Genomic DNA, 20,511 nt, shown 5'->3' on the forward strand with positions numbered 1-20,511 from the left:
ACATGTTAATACATGTATTTAATCTTCATAGCAATACTATAAGTTCTTGGCTTTTTTTGGTTTCCACTTTTCAAAAAAGCACCTCAAGGTCTGGGAGTTTGGCCTAGTGGGAAAAGTGCTTGCCTAGCATACACCAAAATCTGGGTTCAATTCCTTAACACCACATACATAGAAAAAGCTGGAAGTGGTACTGTGGCTCAAGTGAGAGAGTACTAGCCTTGAGGAAAGCCCAAGAACAGTGTTCAGGTCCTGAGTTCAAGCCCCAGGACTGGCAAAAAAAAGCACCCAAGTCATATAGAGAATAACTGGTACACTGGCAAAAAAATGTATAGGAGAGGATGACAGAGGTTTGTAATAGATGCGGGGTGGTGACAATAATAGAGACACATTGTATTCATAAATTGACATGTTGAAATGAACCCTTTTGTACAACAACTTAAAAGTAATAATAAAAAAAGAATTCATGGCACATACCAAAACCTCAGAAAGTATTAAAGAATTGCTTAAAGACTTCTAAACTAGAAACTAATGAGACTCCATGCTAAAGGATATAGTAGATGAAAGGGTTAAAGGAGTCCAGGGTAATTTCTCATTTTCTTGACTGATTAGGTTATTTGTGGGACACCAGTCTAGGTAAGGGATTAGGACAAAGAATAAGTCTGAGGAGTAGTATTTGGTTTAAACTTACCTGTGGACCACTTGTGCGGTGTGGAGATATGTAACAGGTTATTGAACAAAGAAGAAGAGGAAGATAAATTCCCTCCTTTTAGGATACCAGTGGATCTAATCAGAGATGGAATCACAATTTCATGGTGCAACGAAAGGGAAGTAAAAGGGTAGAAGGAAGCGAGCAAGCCTCTCATTTTGCACACTTTCTTATCCTATGGTAAGGTATTTCCTGGCATTGAAGTGGAAGTGGAGTCATTGATCAGAATTGGTCTTGGCACTTAGGATCTGGGAGTTTTGGCAATGAATCCATTCTGGTTAATAGTTCCTCCAAATTTGTCTCCCAGCGTGGTAGCATTTTCATCCCTCTGCCATGCCAGATATCCACCTTTTTGAATAGATCCTCCTTCTAATAACCTGTTTTCTTTAATTAGCTTAGGATATTCTTAGCCAGCCTCTCTAGCAATCTCTAGGTGATTTTTGGAAATGATGTCTTATTTAGGTGGAAATGAGGAAGGACCCAAGATGTCTGTTGAGGCATAGGCTTCCTTTTGCTCGTTAGGGGTGTGTGGGTAAGTGATGTGCACCATGGGAGACTCAAAGCATCCCAGAGAAGGATGAAGACTGAGATTCAGGATTCCCTCAGGAAAGAGGGTAATGATGGCAGTGGGGAATGTTTGTTCCTCCATCATTTCTGATCAGAGTGTCCTTTGTCCTTATCAACAGAAGTAGATTTGTGTGTGTGTGTGTGTGTGTGTGTGTGTGTGTGTGTGTGTGTGTGTGTGTGTGTGTGATGAGAGAGCTTGAGATTGGGAGAAATCTTGAAATGATCAAAGTGGGAGAAATTTTGAGTAGCTTGATTTTTTTTCCTGAAAATCAAACTTGCAGCTCTTACCTTTGTTCTGGGAAGATGAGAGACTCTCCCAGATTCCCGCAGATGGATGAACATGTGTCTCCATGTTTCATGGAGGTTGTTTCTGAAACCCCAGGGACATAAAAAAAATTGGGGTTAACACTTCCACTAACACATACACTTCTCATTTTAGTCACACTGCAGCACTGCAGGAATGCCCTGTTACTTGTCTTTGTTTTATTAAATGAAAGTTGGATACTCAAGTGGTAAGACTTCTCCAAGATGACATAGCTGATAATGAAAGAATCCCAACTTTTTCTTAGATTTCTTGATTCTTGGTTCAAAATTTGTTCCCATCATGCCACAGTTTGTTGGGACTGCTCATTGAAAAGGCATTCAATTCCCTGTGCATCCTCGTTCTTTCTTTTCTTCATCTCAGTGGTTCAGTTTACTCAAGTAGGTCAAGTGTCTGATTCTCTCCGTGTGGGACTTAAAGGGAACAGAATCCCCATGCCCACATAGCATCTGCTAGATGCTTAGATGAACCTGTTGTGTGGGCTTGCCAAACTCATGTTGCATGCTTGGGAGACAGATGAACATATATATGCAAATGCCCAGATAGCCCTCCGATGGGAAGACTGAAGGAGACCTGGTCTCCAGACTTGCGCCTTGCGTGTCATAGCGGTCTGTCTAATCCAGGTTATTTCTCTGGGTGTCAGTGTCTGTATTAGTGACGTAGGAACACCGGCCTGCTCATCTCTTGAGCAGGTAAAGGAATTGGGAACTCTGTCTGGCTCTATCCAACTCAAAAATTGCTGTAATTATCCTGGAGGCATTTGAACCTGAAACCTGTTATATAATTGCATCTCTCCACATGGGAAATATGATGTGGTACTTGCTCATTTCTTTTACCCACTAGGAAATAGCAGCTATCCAGGGGTATCTGCTTTGGCTTTTAATCATGTGCAGAGGTGTTGCAAGAGTCAGGCAGCACAGAGCGCTTTAGGTGCTCCTTCACAATCTCTGCATGTAGAGACAGAGATAAGATTATTTACACCCCATTCCATTATTCACAGCCTCTTGGAATGTAGCACTAAATTATTCAGAGCCCATACAAGCTTGGGGATTGATGTGAAGCCGATAGTTTTGCAAATACAGCACCAGCAGTGGCAGACAAGTCCAGTTCCAATATAAACATATATGAGTACAATTGCTAGGCCCCAAATACCAATCAGGACTATAGAGAGGGCCTTCTTTATGTTCTGAAATACACTCAGATCCTGGACAGACTTTCTCCCTGGGTAGGACAAAGTCCCCTCATCCTCTCATTGAGTGCTTCTTGGTGGCCACTTGCGCCAGAATTTTCTATGTCAAATGATGCAGGTCCTGTCCCATGCAAGGTATTTGATGGCATTTTTACTTTTTAGGATAGGGTTTCAAATGGGCCTGGAATTGGTGATCCTTCTTGTTCCTAAGTGCAGTAATTACAGGTATGCACTCCCATTCTTGGCAATACTATTATTATTACTATTATTATTGTTATGATTGCTATTGTTGTTTTCAACTGGATGGCTGTCCTTCCATAGCTGCTTATTTCTCTGCTCCAACAGAAATGGAAAAGGTGAAGTCACTGGGTGTTAGATGACCACTACCCAGTTCTTCTACCTGTGGCTAATCTATCTGGTGAGCTTGTAGGCCACTGGCAATTCTGGAGGAAGATGAGGATTCAGAGAGGCAGAGATTGAGGAAAATGCCAAAGAGGTAATTTTCAGTGGAGAGGATCAGATGTTCTATATATGGGAAGTCCTGGGCAGAGATGCGGTTGTTGACTTTGAGATGCTTGTCAGTGCTTTCCTTCTCACGCATCCCAGCATGATGGGCACCGGGCGGTCATCCATTTGGGTTCATCCAGCTCCAAGCTGCCTTGATTGTACTCTTTAGTTAATATTCGAGCTCTAGGAGTCCCTGGGTGATCAGGTCCTATCCTACCCCTCCTCTTCCAGCTTTGTGAGCTGTCTCAACTGTCCTTGGATTTCCAGACTCCTGCTGCTCCCAGATGCTTGACTTTGCTCTTGACTCCCAGCCCTGTGGAATCTTCCAGGCTCAGAGAGCTTCTTGTTTCAGGCTCCAGATGGACATCAGTGATGACCTTCGAAAGGGAAATCTAGTGACCCACGAATTAACCTGCTATCTTTTAAGAAATCAGGAGTCAGCATTGTTAGATGATGAATGACGGAAAGCTAGTGATGGGGAGATCTGTGAGTGAAGCACGAGGTGCCCGTCAGAACACTCGTGACTCAATTCTGCCGGATGTGCATGCTGGGGGACAGGCTGAGACAGGCGGCTTGCTTTCTGGAGACAAAGCAGTTGAGCATGGAGGCTGGGATGAATGAAGAGTGGGGGAAACAAGGAGACCATCTGGAGGCCCAAGCCCAGAGGAACAAGGCTGAGAGGCCTTCGGTTGGAAGGCTGTGACGGGGGACATGGGAAGGAGGCAGAGGTAGAAGAGATTCTGTAGTCTGTGAGGCACAAGGGGGTCTGTGAAGTTGCTGGCAGCTTGAGTGGCAAGAGTGCAGTCCTGGCCTGGAGCACAGGGCTTAAAAGCACAGATGGAGGCCTGGTCTTAGTCAGCAGCAGCGTCCCTATGGGGACAGGGAAGGAGAATTCCCAGGGATGGAGGGGTTGTCGTATGGTGTGTGTCAGCTAACAACATTGCAGGGCAACATCCCCAGAAATGAATGTGCATCCTGGGTTGGAACAGGAAGCTGAGGCTGGCGGTCCAGGTGAGCGGCGAGGAAGGTGCTGGCACTCATGGAATGCACACATTTTTTAGCACTTGCCATTGGCTCCCAGGTTCCTCCTCAAAATACTGTGCTATAGGGAGGAGAAGGAGGGTCAGGGAGGTTAGTTAAGTTCATCAAGGAGCCAAGTGACAGGTATGACATTCGAATCCTCATCTTTCTGGAGATAATGGACAGGGACTTTCCGTGGAGCTCGGGGGTCTCAGTGGTCTGGAGTGATGTCCTTCCCATGTTTTGTTGCAAACTGCATTCGACAGCACAGCTCAGCTACGTGGCAACAGGGACAATGGTGGTTAGAGGCGAATTCATCATCCCCCTCCTGATGGTTTTTCCATGGCTTGTAATACTTATGTTGTCACAGTCTATTCTTCACAACAGTAATTAGCACAGGATGGATGGCATTATGAGGCTGAAAAGTGAAAAGTGGCTGGGCATGTTCAAGGTCAGCTGTGATAGAATGACTGTTCCAAGCCTCTTGGGCTGCCTCTGGCTTCCTCTTCATGAGCAGGTTCACTGCACTTGCTGAGGGACTAGACAAAAAAGGAAGGTATGTCCCCATCACCTCGCCATGCTCAGGCCATGTGGTGAGCTGTCATCCCCATTGTGCACTGGGATAAATAAGGACTTAGTATCTAGTGTGCGCATTCAGAGAACACAGCACTTCATTTAATTGTGGAAGGAAGGGCTTGCCATCATACCCATTTTACTGATGAGGAACAGGGTCCAGCAACGTGCTGTGTTGTTTTTTCTAAGCCTGTCCCTTCAGCCTCATTTGTTTTTTTTTTAAATTGTATTTTATTGTCAGGGGAATGTATAGAGGGCTAGGAGTTACCTTTGTCAGGCAGTGGATTCATTACTTCTTAAACATTGATACCCCTTCTCATGTTTTTGTTCCCCTCTCCCTCCCCTTCCCAATCATCTTGTTTTTCCTTTCCCTTCCCTATTTGAAATAAACTAATAAATGTACATACAATATACCAGGTACCAAAGTCAGTTTCAGTAACTACATGGTATTAACTATAAAGGGGGAAAAAAGAGAAAAGAAATAACTTCATGTAGTATCTTAAGAACAAGAATCACAAAGATAAATCTCTTGTTTCCATATCCTAGAGTTCATTTCATTTAGGCTCATCCTGTACGGCCATATGTACATAGCTTTTGAACTGTTGTGATTCTCTGCTAGGAGAATCCTAGATGTATACTAATTATAACAGATGAGGGAAACCATGGAACCTATGTTCTTTTGTGTCTGGCTTACTTCACTTAGTATGACTTTTTTCCAAGTCTTTCTATTTCCTTATGGAAATGGGGCAATGTCATTCTTTCTGTTGGCAGCCTAGAATTCCATTGTGTTTAAGTACCAGATCTTCTCGATCCATCATTTACTGAGGGACATCTGGGTTGGTTCCATATCTTCGCTATGGTAAATAGTACTGCAATGAATATCGCTGTGCTAGTAGCTTTAGTATGTCCTTGTTTCTGGACATTTGGGTAAATGCCAAGGAGTGGGATTGCTGGTTCATAGGGGAGCTCTATGTTTAATCTTTTGAGGAACTGCCATACTGCTTTCCAGAAGAGTTTGCATTCCCACCAACAGCATAATAGAGATCCCTTCTGGCCACATGCCCACCAGCATCTGTTGTTATTATATTTTTTTGATCATGGCCATTCTAACTGGAGTGAAGTGAAATCTCAAAGTTGTTTTGATTTGCATTTCTTTTATGACCAGAGGTGTCAAGCATTTCTTCATGTATCTATCTATAAGCCATTCTTATTTCCTCTTCAGAGAAGTCTCTCGTGAAGTCTTTAGCCCTCCTTTTATTGGGATGGTTGTTTCTTTGAGGATTTGTTTTTGAGAGATTCAATTTTTTGAGCTGTAGGCCTTTAGATATGAGACCTTTGTCTGTTGTATGGCTAGTGAAGATCTTCTCCCACTCTGTGGGCTCTCTACTCATCTTACTCACTATGTCTTCAGCTCCATTTCTTGATCCTCACCATATTTTGGAGGCTAAATGGAACTTGACTGGCAGCAATCTGGAGAAGAGTTGGAACTAGTCTCTGGCTTAAGAAGTGTGCGTGATATGCCCAAACACTTCTGAAATGAATCATCATGGCTGACTTTGAAGCTCTCTTTTCCTATGAGATTGTAGGTGCTAAGAGGCACCCAGACCATGGAGTCTGGGTGGCTGGCATGTTAGAGATGCTTAAGAATATACTGAATGCCACGTCCCCTCTTCTAGCTGTGGCACCTGCATTCCCAACATGTGAATAGAATGTGGAGTCAGGATTCAAATTCTTTGTCCCTTTGAAAAGTGGCTCAGTCTCTTCTTTCTGTGCCGATTCTTTCAATAAAACAAAAACAAAAACAGAAACATTTTTTCCAGTATTGGGATTTGAACAGGGGCTTTGTACTTGCTAAGCAAGCACTCTATCAGCAGAGCCTGCTCTAACATCTTTTTTGCTTTAATTTGTTTTTCAGACAGGGTCTTGCTTTTTTTTTTTTTTTTTTTTTTTTTTTTTTGCTAGCAGCTGGCCTCAGAATATGGTCTTTCTGCCTATATGCCTCTCTCATCACTGGTATTGTAGACATGCACTACAATGTCATGCTTCTTAGTTTAGATGGGATTATTCTAACTTTTTTGCCTGGACTTGTCTGGAATTATGATCCTTCCAATCTCTGCCTCTTAAGTAGTTGGCCAACCACTTCCTACTTTTTGAAGATTTAGAATTTGAGTTTTTTTTTCAGAGAGAGAAAGAGGAGTGGGGTGTGGTGGCTCATACCTGTAATCCTAGCTACTCAGGAGGCTGAGATCTGAGGATGTGGTTCAAAGCCAGCCCAGGCACTAAAGACCTTGAGACTCTTATCTCCACTTAACCACCAGAAAACCGGAAGTAGCACTGTGGCTCAAGGGGTAGGGTGGGAGCCTTGAGCTAAAGAGCTCAGGGATAATAACCAGGCCCAGGGGTAGAATACTAGCCTTGCGCTGAAGAGTTCAGGGACAGTGCCTACCAGAGTTCAAGCCCCATGACCGATTTAAAAAAAGAAAAAGATAAGGGAGAAAGAGGCAAGGGGAGGCCCTGTGGAGACTGCGTGCCAAGGATAACTAGTGTCTGGCATGGAGCCTCTGGCTGTGCTCCTCAGAGTTTGTGTGGGGTAGATAGTGCCCCCTCTGTACACCTGGACTGATGCCCAAGCCTGTGGACAGGAGAAGGGCTCATGACATTCTGAAATGTCCGATTGGTGATTCCTGGCCTGCCCACCCAATTTTCTCCCCATGGGACTTAGGCTTCACATTCTGCTTATTTGGGGGCCATGGATAGTAGAGTGTAGAGAGTTGGAAGAGTGAGAGCACTGGAAGTGAGGAGCTAGTCCTGAATTCAGGCTCTTTGAGCCTCTTTGAGCCGGTTTCTTCAGCTCCAGCCTCAAGCTAGCCCTGGTTCCCCCCAGCCCCTGTCCTCCACCACCACCGTTCGCAAGACAGCTCAGAGCAGACATTAGAAAGTGTTTACCAGAGAAATCATTGGTCAGCTTGTTGCATGACTTGGATCTCAGGTTCTTTATCAGCCACCAGGGTATGGAATTGTCATTCAATCCTTGCTTCCACAGCCACCTGTCATCCTAGTATGAGATCCCTAGTGTGATTTGCACACAGCATCCATGGCACAAAGCCAATATCACTGTGTGCAATGACTCTTGGAGCCACCAATGCTCTTGGAGCCTTGACCTTGGCAGGTGCCATGGCCCTGTGCCTGAGAGTCACGGTCTGCAAGATAAGATTGGTAAGAAGAGGGGATGACACCAGCCAATGCAAACCACTTGCCCAGGTGCCCAGCACATGCAAGTTCTGGGATTTGGACTGTTTGGGACAAAAATAGGATAAGAAGAAAAGAACCTACTTTGTAAAAAATTATAGGCACACCATAGAACTCAACTGATTACCAACACAGGGTCTCCTAAAGCATCCAGGATCTTCACGCCTCAGGACAAGGTAGACTTGTGTTCTCTCCTCACTGTCATAGTCCATTTGTTGTCAGCCTAGCAAAGTCCTACTCCTATTTCACTTTCCATTAATGTCACCTCCAGTTGTGCAGTCTTCCCTGACTTCCACACATCATTCCATTCTTTGGTTCCACAGTATTTGGTACAGAGGCCCAGGCATTCCGCTGGGATGGTGTGGGGTTTCCCATGCCTCAGGCTTATAGCTCTGAGCATCCAAGCCCTGGGTGGCCTCAGCTAGATCCCGCTCAGAACTGGAACCCGCTCAGGGTATGGTGGCTGGGAGCTGGGGGAGCACGCTGCCTTGAATTTGCAAGTCTTGTGATTCACAGGAGACAAGAAGCAATTTATAAAATTTGAAAAGAATTACCTACCTTTTGTGGGCCTCAGTACAGAAATATGACTGGAGCTTTAAATTACTTGCTTTCTTCGATTTTTAAAGAAACCTTTTAATAATAGAAGCAAAGCCACAATGAGTTGTGCCTATGTGTGTAACTTTTTTTTCTCCAAGAATTTGTTTTGTGCCTCATTAATAGAAACTCTCCTACACATTGCAAGAGAACCTTTCCTCCTGTTTGCTAGAAAGGACAATTCCAAAATGACTTATGCTCTATTTTTTTTTATGAGCTTAGAATAGATAATTGCTTAAAGCTGAATTTTCAGCCAGTGATAATCCAATTAGGGTCTTGGGCATAATTGTTCCTGTGTAACCTGATGCTGTCTGTTTTCCATGGTTCTCACTTGGAAAGCTGGGTCTCTTGGCAACAGCGTATCTGTCTGTGGAAGAAAAGAAAGCCGTCACTTGGGGGTATTTTTTGCTCAGCAGATAAGACCCGAGGTAACACCCAGGAGAGCAGACAGGAAATTGTGTGCATTATTGGAATAATGACAGAGAATTTCCTGCACATGCAGATACATCTGTCTAAAACAGAGGGAAATTTTCTCTGACATGGACCCAGTCTGACATGGGTCTACTTTCTTCCTGTGAGTGACCTGCTGCCATGCTACTAGTTGTGTGTGTAGCCCTGCTCAGACACAACCAGACACAATCAGGTCCAGTTGTAACCTTCCTTTTCCCTACCTCTCCCAGGAATTCAAAGAAATGTGGAAAAGCTCAGAATCAAGTGATGCACAGGACACTTGTCTTTCCATCCCGACAGGGAGAGGCTAATCCATTCATGTCATCAATCCTCAGGGGTCTCACCCGGAATGGAGAAGGTGGGACCCCAGTCACTGGGCATTTTACCCTCAGACCTGTTTGGCCTTTGGGGTGCCCCAAAATCTTGAGTTAATCATCAATATTAGAAATTTAGAATTTTTTATATAGAACATTGAAGTTTGGTAAGGAAACAACTCAGACAGATCTCTAGGTCCACATTCTGTACACAGCTGAAGTCTGACATTTCTTGTGATGAATTTCATTCATTCGCCATCATCTCCACCAGTCCCTGCTGTCTTACATGGAATTGATTTCGCTCACTTGTATTACCTGCCTAGCCCATCTTGGTGTTCAGTTGGTGGCGGTAGGCTAAGGGGCTAAGGCACATAAGGCTGAAATTTGTTTCTTCATTCTTTCATGACTTCTCTTTTCATAGGTGTGAAAATTAGGGTTCAGCAAAGTCAGTGACTATGTCTGTGGTCAGGAGGGAATTGAAGGGTGGACCAAGACATAGTCTGTGGGCCCCTGTCCAAGTGCTATCTCTGAGAGTGACACTTTGTGATCCAGTCAGGAGTTCAGGATGTGCAAAGCTAGTCTTGACCTTTAAAAACTGCCAGCAGTGGACTCAAGTTGTTGCTGGGTGAAGTGCTCTGGAGATGAAAATGCTGATTCAGATCCATTTCAAACCTGAGGAAAAGCTCAACCACTTGAGGTATTTAGAAAAAAAAATATGGTAAATCCTTACATTTTGGGCACATGGCAATGTTTATGGTGCTTTTACTACTGATTTTAAAAGCGTAAAGGAGTAAAACTATAGCAGAGTACAGAGTCAGCATGGGTTCGTATTCAGTGGCTCACATTCATGAATTTGAAAATAGGTTTGAATTTCAATGTGGTGGCCTTCAAATTATGTGGCTCTGAGCGCTAACCTGTGACTCAGGGGTGATAACTCATCTTGAAACGTTCTGTCATATATATATATACATGTGTATGTCATGTATCTGACACAAATAAATAAGTGTGTGTGTGTGTGTGTGTGTGTGTGTGTGTGTAATTATTCTCATAACAGACACTCAGGGGCCTTGAACTCACTCCACTTTCTTATTCACTGATGTTGCTCTACCACTTGGGCCATGCTGCCTGGCCAGATTTCAGCTGGTTAATTGGAGGTAGAGTCTCATAGACTTTTCCACCTGAGCTGATCGTGAATCTTGATCTGCCAGGTATCTGCCTCATGTGTAGCTAGGATTATTGGCATGAGCTATCAGTTCCTGTATCGAATTGTACACTTTTTATGACAACCTCTGCTCACTCTCACCATTTCTCTTCCTAAATTCTTAACGAGGTTTGAATTGAGCCCAATTCCCTTGTATGACATGAAAAGAATGGGACAGGCGAACTACTTGTGGATTCCCCCCTCCCGGACGTAAGAGTGTATGGTTTAGCTAAGGCACAAAGACAAAGAGTATTAAAAATGTAAGTATAAGCCTAACTAGGCTGTAAGTTACTTTCATTAAACAGAATCAGATAGCTGAGCACGGAGGGACATGCCTGCAATTCCAGCACTTTGGAGACCGAGATAGGAAGATAAATAATATAGAGCAAGTTCCAGGCTACTTCAGGCTATATAGCAGTACCATACTTTAGAAAACAAAAAAACAAAACCAAGCGACAGTAGCAGAGAAGGATCTGATGATAACTGGAATAATTACTGTGAGTATCCAGAAAATAGTTTTTTTCTTGCATTGCATTTTCGTTTCTCCTTTGTTGAGACCTAAGGCCTAGTCGCCTGGTCTGTGGCCCCTGTTTAGATACAGCAAATCGTTCTGACAAAGCATTATTGATGAGGCTGAGATCATGGTTATGGGAACAAAAGCCTGGTTCCTTGTATTACCACTCAGCAGGCAGGAGACAAAAAGGGAGTGATCTAAAAGAGAATTTGAACACATCCTCTGATTTTTAAAATTACTCACAAGATCTGTTCTTTTCTCTTTTCCTGCAGAGATTATTATAGGGATAGGTATGAATAGTTCTCAGTAACTTCCTTTTACTTCTCTTTCCTTTGTTTTGGTGGTTAAAAAAAAAAGAGAAAAGTCTTATATTTAGCATAGCCTGCAGGACCCAGAGTAGATGATTGCAACTCTAGGAGTGACCTCCAAAGCATTTCCGTCAGGGGTCAATCCAATATCATCTTCTTGACTCCACCAGACCCTATCAAAGATTGACCTTGGCTAGCCAAGGCTGGAGAGCTTGCACACAGCACATTTGATCTGGTGCTGATTGTCCCCAATGTTCACAATGGCATGAATGTGTCCTTGTTTTTGATCTTCTTCACGGCCGACTCCATTCTTTAGGCAGTCGGTCATGGACTGTGGTCAAGGTCATTTCCGCTAGCTGTGTTCTTCTGAGAACATGTGAGCTGCCTGGAGCACCTCTTTCTCCTAATCTGTTGGAATGGGAGTGAATGGCAAAACTCCTTTTGCTTTGTTCTGTGGGTGTTTTTTCAGCTCCGCCTTCTTGGCCACTAAGCTTCAGTTTGGGGAGGAGGTAGGGCAATTTTTTCCCTGGGTTTTTAATGCTCTATTTGTGAGAACTCCTTTTGCTTTTTAACAATGGCTACCTCCATGAAAATCGGAAAAAGTTAGCATTATTTGTAGTAGAATACAGTGCATATATCAAATAAAAGCATTGGAACTAATATATGTAACCCTTTTCAATTTATTTTCACATACATATCTTAAATGAAAGATAACTCTTTTCATTTAATCCTGTCAACTTTAATTTATTATATAATATATATGTTCCTATAAATGTACCTACACAGGCCAGGAATATGGCCTACTACTGGTCAAGTGCTTGCCTAGCATGCACGAAGCTCTGGGTTCAATTCCTTGGTACCACATACATGGAAAAAGCTGGAAATGGTGCTGTGGCTCAAGCGATAGAGCTCTAGCCTTGAGACAGCTCAAAGATAGGGCCTAGGCCCTGAGTTTAAGCCCCAGTACTGGCAAAATGTTTGTGTGTGTGTGTGTGTGTGTGTGTGTGTGTGTGTGTGTGTGTGTATCTTGCTGAATATACAGGTTTGCACTCATGTTTTCCATTGATGTCTGCGGCCTTCTGCGGGGCTCAGCAGTGTGGTCTAGATCTTTTCTCCCATGTTGGGCCTATTTGCAGTTTTTCGCTATCATACAAAATGCTACCGTGAGTATTCTTGCACATTTGTCTGGACCACATCTCTGCATATTTGAGCTGACAGGCAGTTTTCAGGGCTCAGATGTGGTCCTAGCAGTCCCCTTTGTGCAGATCTAAATCCTGAGGACACCCCTGTTTCAGTTTTCTCTTGTATGCTCTGTCCTTTGGAGAAGCCTCAAGCTATTTGGAAAGTGCTTAAAACCTTGCATGAACATGTTCCTTCTAAGCTGCCTAGCTTCTTCTTCCAGTGTCCCCACATCTTGCTTAGGGTTCCCCCATTTAAATTGCTGGCAGCATTTACCTGCCCCATGCTTTTCTGCAGCCCCTGGTCTCTGTTCCATGTTCCCCAAACTGAAAACATGCTATTATCGTTTTCACAGAGTATGCTTACCACTATTTAGTTAGTGTGTGTGTGTGTGTGTGTGTGTGTGCATATGCACTCACACACACACATACATGCACACATGTGCGAGTGCTTGTGTGTATGTTGGTACTAGGGCTTGAACACCTGTTCTTGTGCTCTTGTTCAGTTTGTTGTTTTTTTTTTCACCCATGGCTGGTGTTCTACCCGTTGAGCCAGTTCTAGCTTTTTGCTGTTTATTGGAGGTTAGAGTCTCACATGTTTTTGTCTGCCTGAGTTGACTTCGAAGCATAGTCCTTAGATCTCAGCCTCCTGGGTAGCTAGTATGCTGGGTATGATTTATTTTTAAGATCAGCTGTTACTTAGAAAGTAAATCTGTCATGCCTGTAATCCTAGCTACTCATGAGACTAAGAGCTGAGGATCAAGGTTTGAAGCTGGCAGGGGCAGAAAAGTCCCTGTTATACTCTCTCTCCAATTAATCACTCAAAAACCGAAAGTGACACTGTGGCTCCAAGTGGTAGAGAGCGCTAGGTTTGAGCAAAAAAGCCCTCAGAAGATCTGCAATAGAGTAAAACCTAGATACATAGGCCATACAGTATGACGCTAAATGAAAGGACCTCCAGGATATAGAAACAAAGGCCATATAATGAGTGATTGTTGTCCTTAATGTACTTACGTTATCTCTCATCTCTTTTGCTTTCCCTTGGTTATCTCATATTGTTACAGTATTTCACTTTGTTATCTGATATATTGGATATATGCGTATTTGGTTATTTGAAATTGGATAGGAAATGGGGGAAACCAAAATGAGGGTGGGAGTGGGGGGGGAGGGAAATGGGGACCAAGACATGAGAAAGGGTATCAATGTATGTGAAGTAATTCACCTTCCATCTGGCAAATGTAATGTAACCCTTCTATTAATTACAATAAAAATTATATGAAAAAAAGAAAAGAAACTATACTGAAAAAAGAGTACGTCTCAGTGTGATGTACTCCCATATTATCCCTGTCTTTCCAGTGCCATGATCCCCTCCTTTCAAACATATGGATTCCCATAAGCTCATTTGAAAACTCATGGGATACATAAAAATTGTTATTTACAAGTAAACTGTTGACTTACATGCTTGTATGACAAAAAGAAAAGGCCCAAATAAGCTGTGATTCCAATTTAAGAACTTAGAAAACGATCATATAAACTAAAGAAGCAGAAAGGATGAAAGAGTAATGATAGAAATATAAAATACACTGAAATGATCAGGAATCAACAACTCTAAAAATGAGCTCTTTGAGGAATAATAATAAAATGGACAAACCACTTTAGTGAGTGATTAAAAAAGAAAGGAGACTAGAAATATATGTTGTTAGGCATATTAATACATATTTGTTATCTATATACCAGACGCTAAGGCAGGAACAGAATGAGCTCAAGGCCAGCCTGTGAAACATATCAAAATGCAATAAAAAATATATATTCATACATGTGTAAAAATACAAGTAAAACATATAATATTAAAATGAGGATATTATGAACAGTCTACTTTGAAAAATCTGAAAGCTCATATGAAACAGATTTATTATTATTTTTTAATGGGTAGTATACAAAAGGAAGATAGTGAGAATTCACCATGAGTGAAGTGATTTTTTTTAAAACTAACACTATTCAGAATTTCCATAACTTGGTGGTAGTAGATAGCAGACAGGTATTTTGTCAACTTTCTCTCCATTGTAAATTCTTGGCATGTAAAGACTGAGCCCATGACTTACTGACACCATCTCTTCTCATCTCCAGTCTGGGAACCTAATAGCAAAGAAAATAAAATGCATGCAGCTGTCTACATGAAGGGAAACATTCTTTGCCTAAGTCTCTTAATTTTGTGGACTTCAGTTTCCTAGTGTGTAATACAAATAAGTATTTCATCCACCTGAGTACGTCAGATTTTTTTTTAACCATTGAGTCTATTTCTTCTGTTAAGTGGGAGAAATGTGTGCTAGTTTCCATACTGTGGATATCTAGGTAAAGGTTTAAAAACATGATCTTTGAAAGCAAACACACCATCTAAACAAACAAAAATTTGCCAGTGCCCATGGTGTACATACTTCCAGCAGAAGCCAATGTTGAGCTCCCCCAGGAAGTCTGCAGAAATAGGCCTGTGTTCCATCATCTGTCACAATGTAATGCGAACTGTTCAGAGAGTTGCAGCATTAGGTTGTACTCAGTCAGTATTCTTAACCGATCAGCATTCGTAATCAGTGTTTTGGTGTTTATAGGAATCGACAGGGCACCCTGTATGTCTCACCTAAACGACCCAAGAATAACAACATGTGAACCTCTAAGTCAGAGAAAAAACACCTAAGCTTTAGACTCTACCTCTAAATCTGGCAAACCATTTTGTTCTCTGAACTCTAGTTTACCTCACCCAAGAAAGGGAAATAGTGTTTTCACACCAAGTCCATTCCTTCCTTCCTTTGGCCAATATGACTGAGAATGATGATACGGTAGATACAGTGTTAGATATATTGTGAGGATAACCCTGAAGAATTCAGCTAAATGTCAGATGTCTTAATTTCTTTGTCTTGAAACTTTTCCCCTGTATATCTGGTCCATGGCTGTTCTGCCTCTGTATGCCACTCACTTTCTTTTGCAGCGTCATCTGCCTTACTGCTTAGGCCACTGTTTCCTTACGTTCCAGGTTCTTGTTCCCATCATTTCTGGCCCCTTCCCTCAAAGCACATCACAGACTCCCACCTTCACAGGCCTCCAGTGAATCTGTCATCTCTTTTCATCTACTCCCCTGACTTTTCCTGGGCCTGTTCCTTTGCTTAGAAGACTCCAGAAATTCCTGTAAATGATCTGTAATTGAGGGTCCTTCCATAGGAAAAGCAGCAGATTTTTCCAGAGCTTTGTTCAGACGGACATACTAGACTGGGTCCAACTACCATTTCAAATTTATCTCAGAGTTCTTGTCATAATCGATACGTATTAAATCAAATGAGTAAATTAATGGTGAGAATTTCATGCACTATAATGGGATTTGAGGGAAGCTATTTTGGGTATATAGAGAGCTATTGATTGCTCTGAAATCACATCATTCAGACAACTACACATACGTTTTGTCATTCCTAAACAGAGAGCCAGGGCTTAATGAGATTGCCTCAATATTGATTGATTGATTCATCCATTTATTCTTTCATCTGACATATATATTTTGAATACCAAATGCTTTTCTGAGTTCTGGGGATACTGAGATGCACAGACTACAAATCTGAGGATTCTAGTATCCTGTTGGTGTAAGACTCAAATCTATGTAGTTAAATATGAGTTCTGATAAATGGGTATAAGCAACGCTGTATATGCACAGAGAAGTGCCAGCTTTTGCCTGTGAGAATCAGATCAGGCCTCCTGGAGACAGTGATATTTATTTGGAGCTGTTCAATAAGGAGAGTTGGCTGGTGGGAGAAAGAAGTAGGAGGTGGAAGAGGGAAGGGATTCCCAGTGATGGAGGAGATAGTGTGATTCACATGGAGTGGTAAGTGATGAGGTCCTGGGAACCTTGCCAACTTTCTGTTAAGATGTGTAATAGGTTGTGAGTCTGCCAGGAGACCAGGGTGCTATGTTAGGACCAAGGACTGCATCTCCCCAGTTCATGGGTTCTCTAGGCCTTGTGTAAGCAGAGGATTCCTGAGTCCTATCTGGATACAAAAAACACAACCATTTGGGTATTTTCATGTAAAAATTCTCCAGAGATGATCCAAACACCGAGTCTTGCCTGAATGTCTGCGTGATCAGTAGGGTCCATGACCTGCCTCTGGTCATATAGAAATCAGTACAAGTGAGGGTCCTACAGTCTCACTGATTACCAGGAATCCTAAGATCCAGGGTCATTTCTTCCAGTGCCTTTCTGGTCAGTGGTGCTTCTGCTTGGCTTCTGTGAGCTCTCATAAATCCTAATTTCTCTAAAAAGGCAACAATTTCCCTCCTCTGCCTCGAGGCAAGGGCTGCAGCTCACTCCAGAGCTGCATTCTTCCCAGCTGCTCCCAGTCCTTCGATAATGACAAATTTCCCTCGCTTGCTCCCTATTATTTCATTGTAAATGTGAAAGTAATAAAGCAGGGCTGCAACTGGACTAATTAAATAAGCCATTTCTAATCCCATCGATCCAGGGCAGGAAGGAAAGAGTCTTCAATTCAGAGGTAGCCAAATCCCTTCTGTAGCAATAAGAGGACCTGGGTAGGGAGAAAGAAACTGTGAATTGGGATCTGAACTCTGTGGGGAGGAGGGACCTAGAAGCTTACCACTAGAGAAGGACCTTGCCGCAGAAGCTGCGGGTTTTCTTCAGAGCACAAAATGTCGGATGATGTCAGAGTCAGAATCCCTGTCTTTGTTGCTAGGAGGTGAGCAGTAGTTGGTAGGGAATCAGAAGTATAGGTGGCAGAATAAGTAAGTGATAAGTAAGTAAGACATTTGAAAGGGACTCACAGGAAGTCACTGGTGTGGCTTTTATGCATCTGCCGAGCAGCTTTGGTGGTTTTGAGTGCAGGAGTGCCTTTTCTGTGGAAGGTCCTGTTGTATTCTGGCCTTGTTCCTGCAGGCTGAGGTCTCAGTTGCAGTTCCCTGGCTTCCCTGTTTGGAACTGCTGGCATCTCTTTGAAGGTGCCAGGGATTCACAGCCCCTGGGTTATATTCATGCTGAAGCTTCTGTCCAGGCTGCTCCCCTACCTCCTCCATCTTTTCTCAAAGTGCACCATTTACTTTGGACAAAGCTTGGGATTTTCCTGCACATGCGACCCCCATCCTCCGTGTATCCTCCTAAGTCACTCTTGGGGGAGGGAGCTTAAGGACCTGGGCATGGTGGGGTAATTTGTAGCTGCCCCAAGGTTTCAGAACTGGGGCCTGCAGTTCTCTCTGTGTAGAAGACCTATTTATCTCTCTTCACAGCTCTGGCATGTTGAAATATACACAGAGCTTCCTGTGGCTGCAGGTTTCGAAATGGTCAGAAACACTTTTATTTGATTCAAGCTTGTTGTAAACTTCTGCAGGAAGAAGACAATGAATTGTAACGTCCATCTCAAAATGAGCAGATTTTATGGCAGTTGGAGAACAAACATCTAAAGAGAGGGAGAAAAGAATTTATTTTAAATGGGGTAAGTTTAAGTTCAGTTGTGCCTAAAATGAATAACAGTAAGTAGGATTTATGTACTATCATTACCTCTTACCTTAGAGATATTTTATGACTTTCCAAAGTAAGCTAAAACATATCTCACAAACTTTGACAACCATCCACACATGAAGAGTTACAAGCTCAGTGGGTAAAGATTGGGTCTATAATAAAAATAATTTTGTTTGAAGAGTCTTTGCCTTTCCTTTGACTAATCTAAGACCATCTGGCTCCAAAACCCATGAACTTCTTTCTGTCCATATCGCCCTTGACCCCAGTGCAGATCTTGTGGCTTCTGAAGTTCCACTGCAGCAATAGCAGAACAGTCACAGTTTTTCCAAGATAGATGCTAGACCACCTTCATGGAGGATGAGGGGTTGGTGCCATTTAGATGTGTGATTGACTGATGAGGAGATTGGTAAGTTAAGATCTATGGCTTTGAATTAAGAATAGGACAAGTCTTGGGGATAGTTTCTCCTGACTATTCTGGTCTAGGATAAGTTTTATAAAAGCAGCCAATCAGAAGAAGAATGCTCACTAGAAATTCTAATGTATTCTCTGAACTGGTGGAGTCACGTTGTACACTGCAGGGGCAACCGTAAGCAGCATACTTCTAATTTCTGCTTCCAACCCATCTGGACTGGCCTGATGGACCTGAAACAAAGGCTTCGGGTGCGATATGCAAATAGCCTCAAGGGCATTGTGGTAATAAGTCTCTGTGCACCTAGCACACAGAGTCATGGCACAGGAAGGGATGCTCCTTCAATATCTGCCATAGCATTTCCAAGCCCTATCACCACTTCTATTCAGGTTAGATCCTAGGGGAAAAATATCTCCTGACCTACACTTTGGAATCCCGACTCTACATCTCTCTTCTGCATGATAACCGTGATGTGATATGCACAGCAGAGCACAGAACAACTCTGCGCTCATTGAAATTCAGTAATTTAATCTTTACCAAGTTTTCCCACATTATTTCTCATTTCTCATTGTGTTGTTTCTTTGCTAATTAATATTTCAGTAAACCTTGGTTTTTGAAGCTTATCCTTGTGATTTTGACTAGTTGCAAGTCTCTGAAGATCCTTTTGTGGTAATTTATAACTTTGAATTTCAAGAGCTAGGAGACTGGCTTGCCAGGGCGAACCTGTGGATCCATCCTTAGGTTGTCTGGTCACGGCTACATTTGGCTGTGTGGCATCAGTAAGTACATTCTCCTGTAATAATTAAGAATAGAGATGCTTCATTGTGCAGAGAAACTAAAGCCCAGAGACACCCAGTAACTTTTCTGTAGGGACAGAACTGGTAAGTGGTAGAGTCATTGAGCCCAGGTCAGTTTCCCTCCAAAGCCTGCCTTCCCTGTGTTTGTTTTCTGGTTCAGAAAGATTCATGATCATGCCATTAGGATGTCATAGAATTCTTCCACTCAATAAATGTTCACTGCTAAGCATTGTTCCATGATAGCGTTGTTATAGCATCAAACAGAAAAGAACAAACATCTTGTCCTCTCTGTGGGGCTTCCATTCAAGTGGATGGAGTCAAATCATAAGGAATGCAGACACCAGACGTGTTCTGTGTTACATGGTGACAAATACTATAAAGAAACATAGAGCTATGAGGAGGTAGCAGGTGCAGGGTACGAATGGCTGGTGTGAACAACAACCTCCCACAGAGAAGGTGACATGTGTGCAGAGGCTTAGAGGTAGAGGAGTGAACCCTGCACTGGGTACACTGCACTAGAAAGAGGCATGGTAATGGCCAGACTGTTCAAAGACAGCCAGGAGGCCAGTCTGGCTGCAGTATGGGAGGAGTGAGGGCAGAAGGCCAGAGAGGCCGTGGGGACCAACCATGTGAAGTCAGGTTTCTTCCACTCAGAAGTGGGAGGGGCTAGAGAAGTTCACTGCGGACATTTGACTTGCTCTGCCCTGTGCATCGATGTCACTTTGACATGTGGTGAATCAACGAACTAGGGACCAGGACAGGGAGATATCGTGTGTGTGTGTGTGTGTGTGTGTGTGTGTGTGTGTGTGTGTGTGTGTAAATTCCTAGGTGTGGGGTCTTGTGTATGAGAGATAATAGCAGTTGTGATGGGGAAGTTAAGATGGTTGAGGAACAGGCTGTGGATGTTTGTGAAAGGAAGAGCAATAGAATTCCATGGCCCCGTGGATAGGAAACATCATGCTGCGATTTTCTAATGACAGAATTTAACCAATTTTCTAAATGTTCTTCATGCTACCTAAAAGGATTATTATAGGTCCAACAGGGTTTCTTAGATATTTTCATTTTATGTGGCTGCATCAGGAGGAAGAAATAATTTTCTGCCACAAA

At 42.9% G+C, this 20,511-nt stretch overlaps 1 long non-coding RNA gene across 6 annotated transcripts in view; it reads left to right on the top strand.

Annotated features, from left to right (window-relative positions):
- LOC150059280 (uncharacterized) overlaps positions 1–20,511 on the top strand; it is a 205,066-nt gene that overhangs the window by 109,619 nt on the left and 74,936 nt on the right. For all 6 annotated transcript variants that reach the window (XR_016536633.1, XR_016536634.1, XR_016536632.1 and 3 more), the window contains 2 exons: positions 18,068–18,172; positions 19,304–19,386. This is a non-coding gene — a long non-coding RNA (uncharacterized LOC150059280). The remainder of the gene's footprint in view (positions 1–18,067; positions 18,173–19,303; positions 19,387–20,511) is intronic.

The sequence above is a fragment of the Megascapheus bottae genome, chromosome 9, assembly GCF_031878675.1.
Source record: "Megascapheus bottae isolate mThoBot1 chromosome 9, mThoBot2.hap1, whole genome shotgun sequence".
NCBI classification, from domain to species: Eukaryota; Metazoa; Chordata; class Mammalia; order Rodentia; family Geomyidae; genus Megascapheus; species Megascapheus bottae.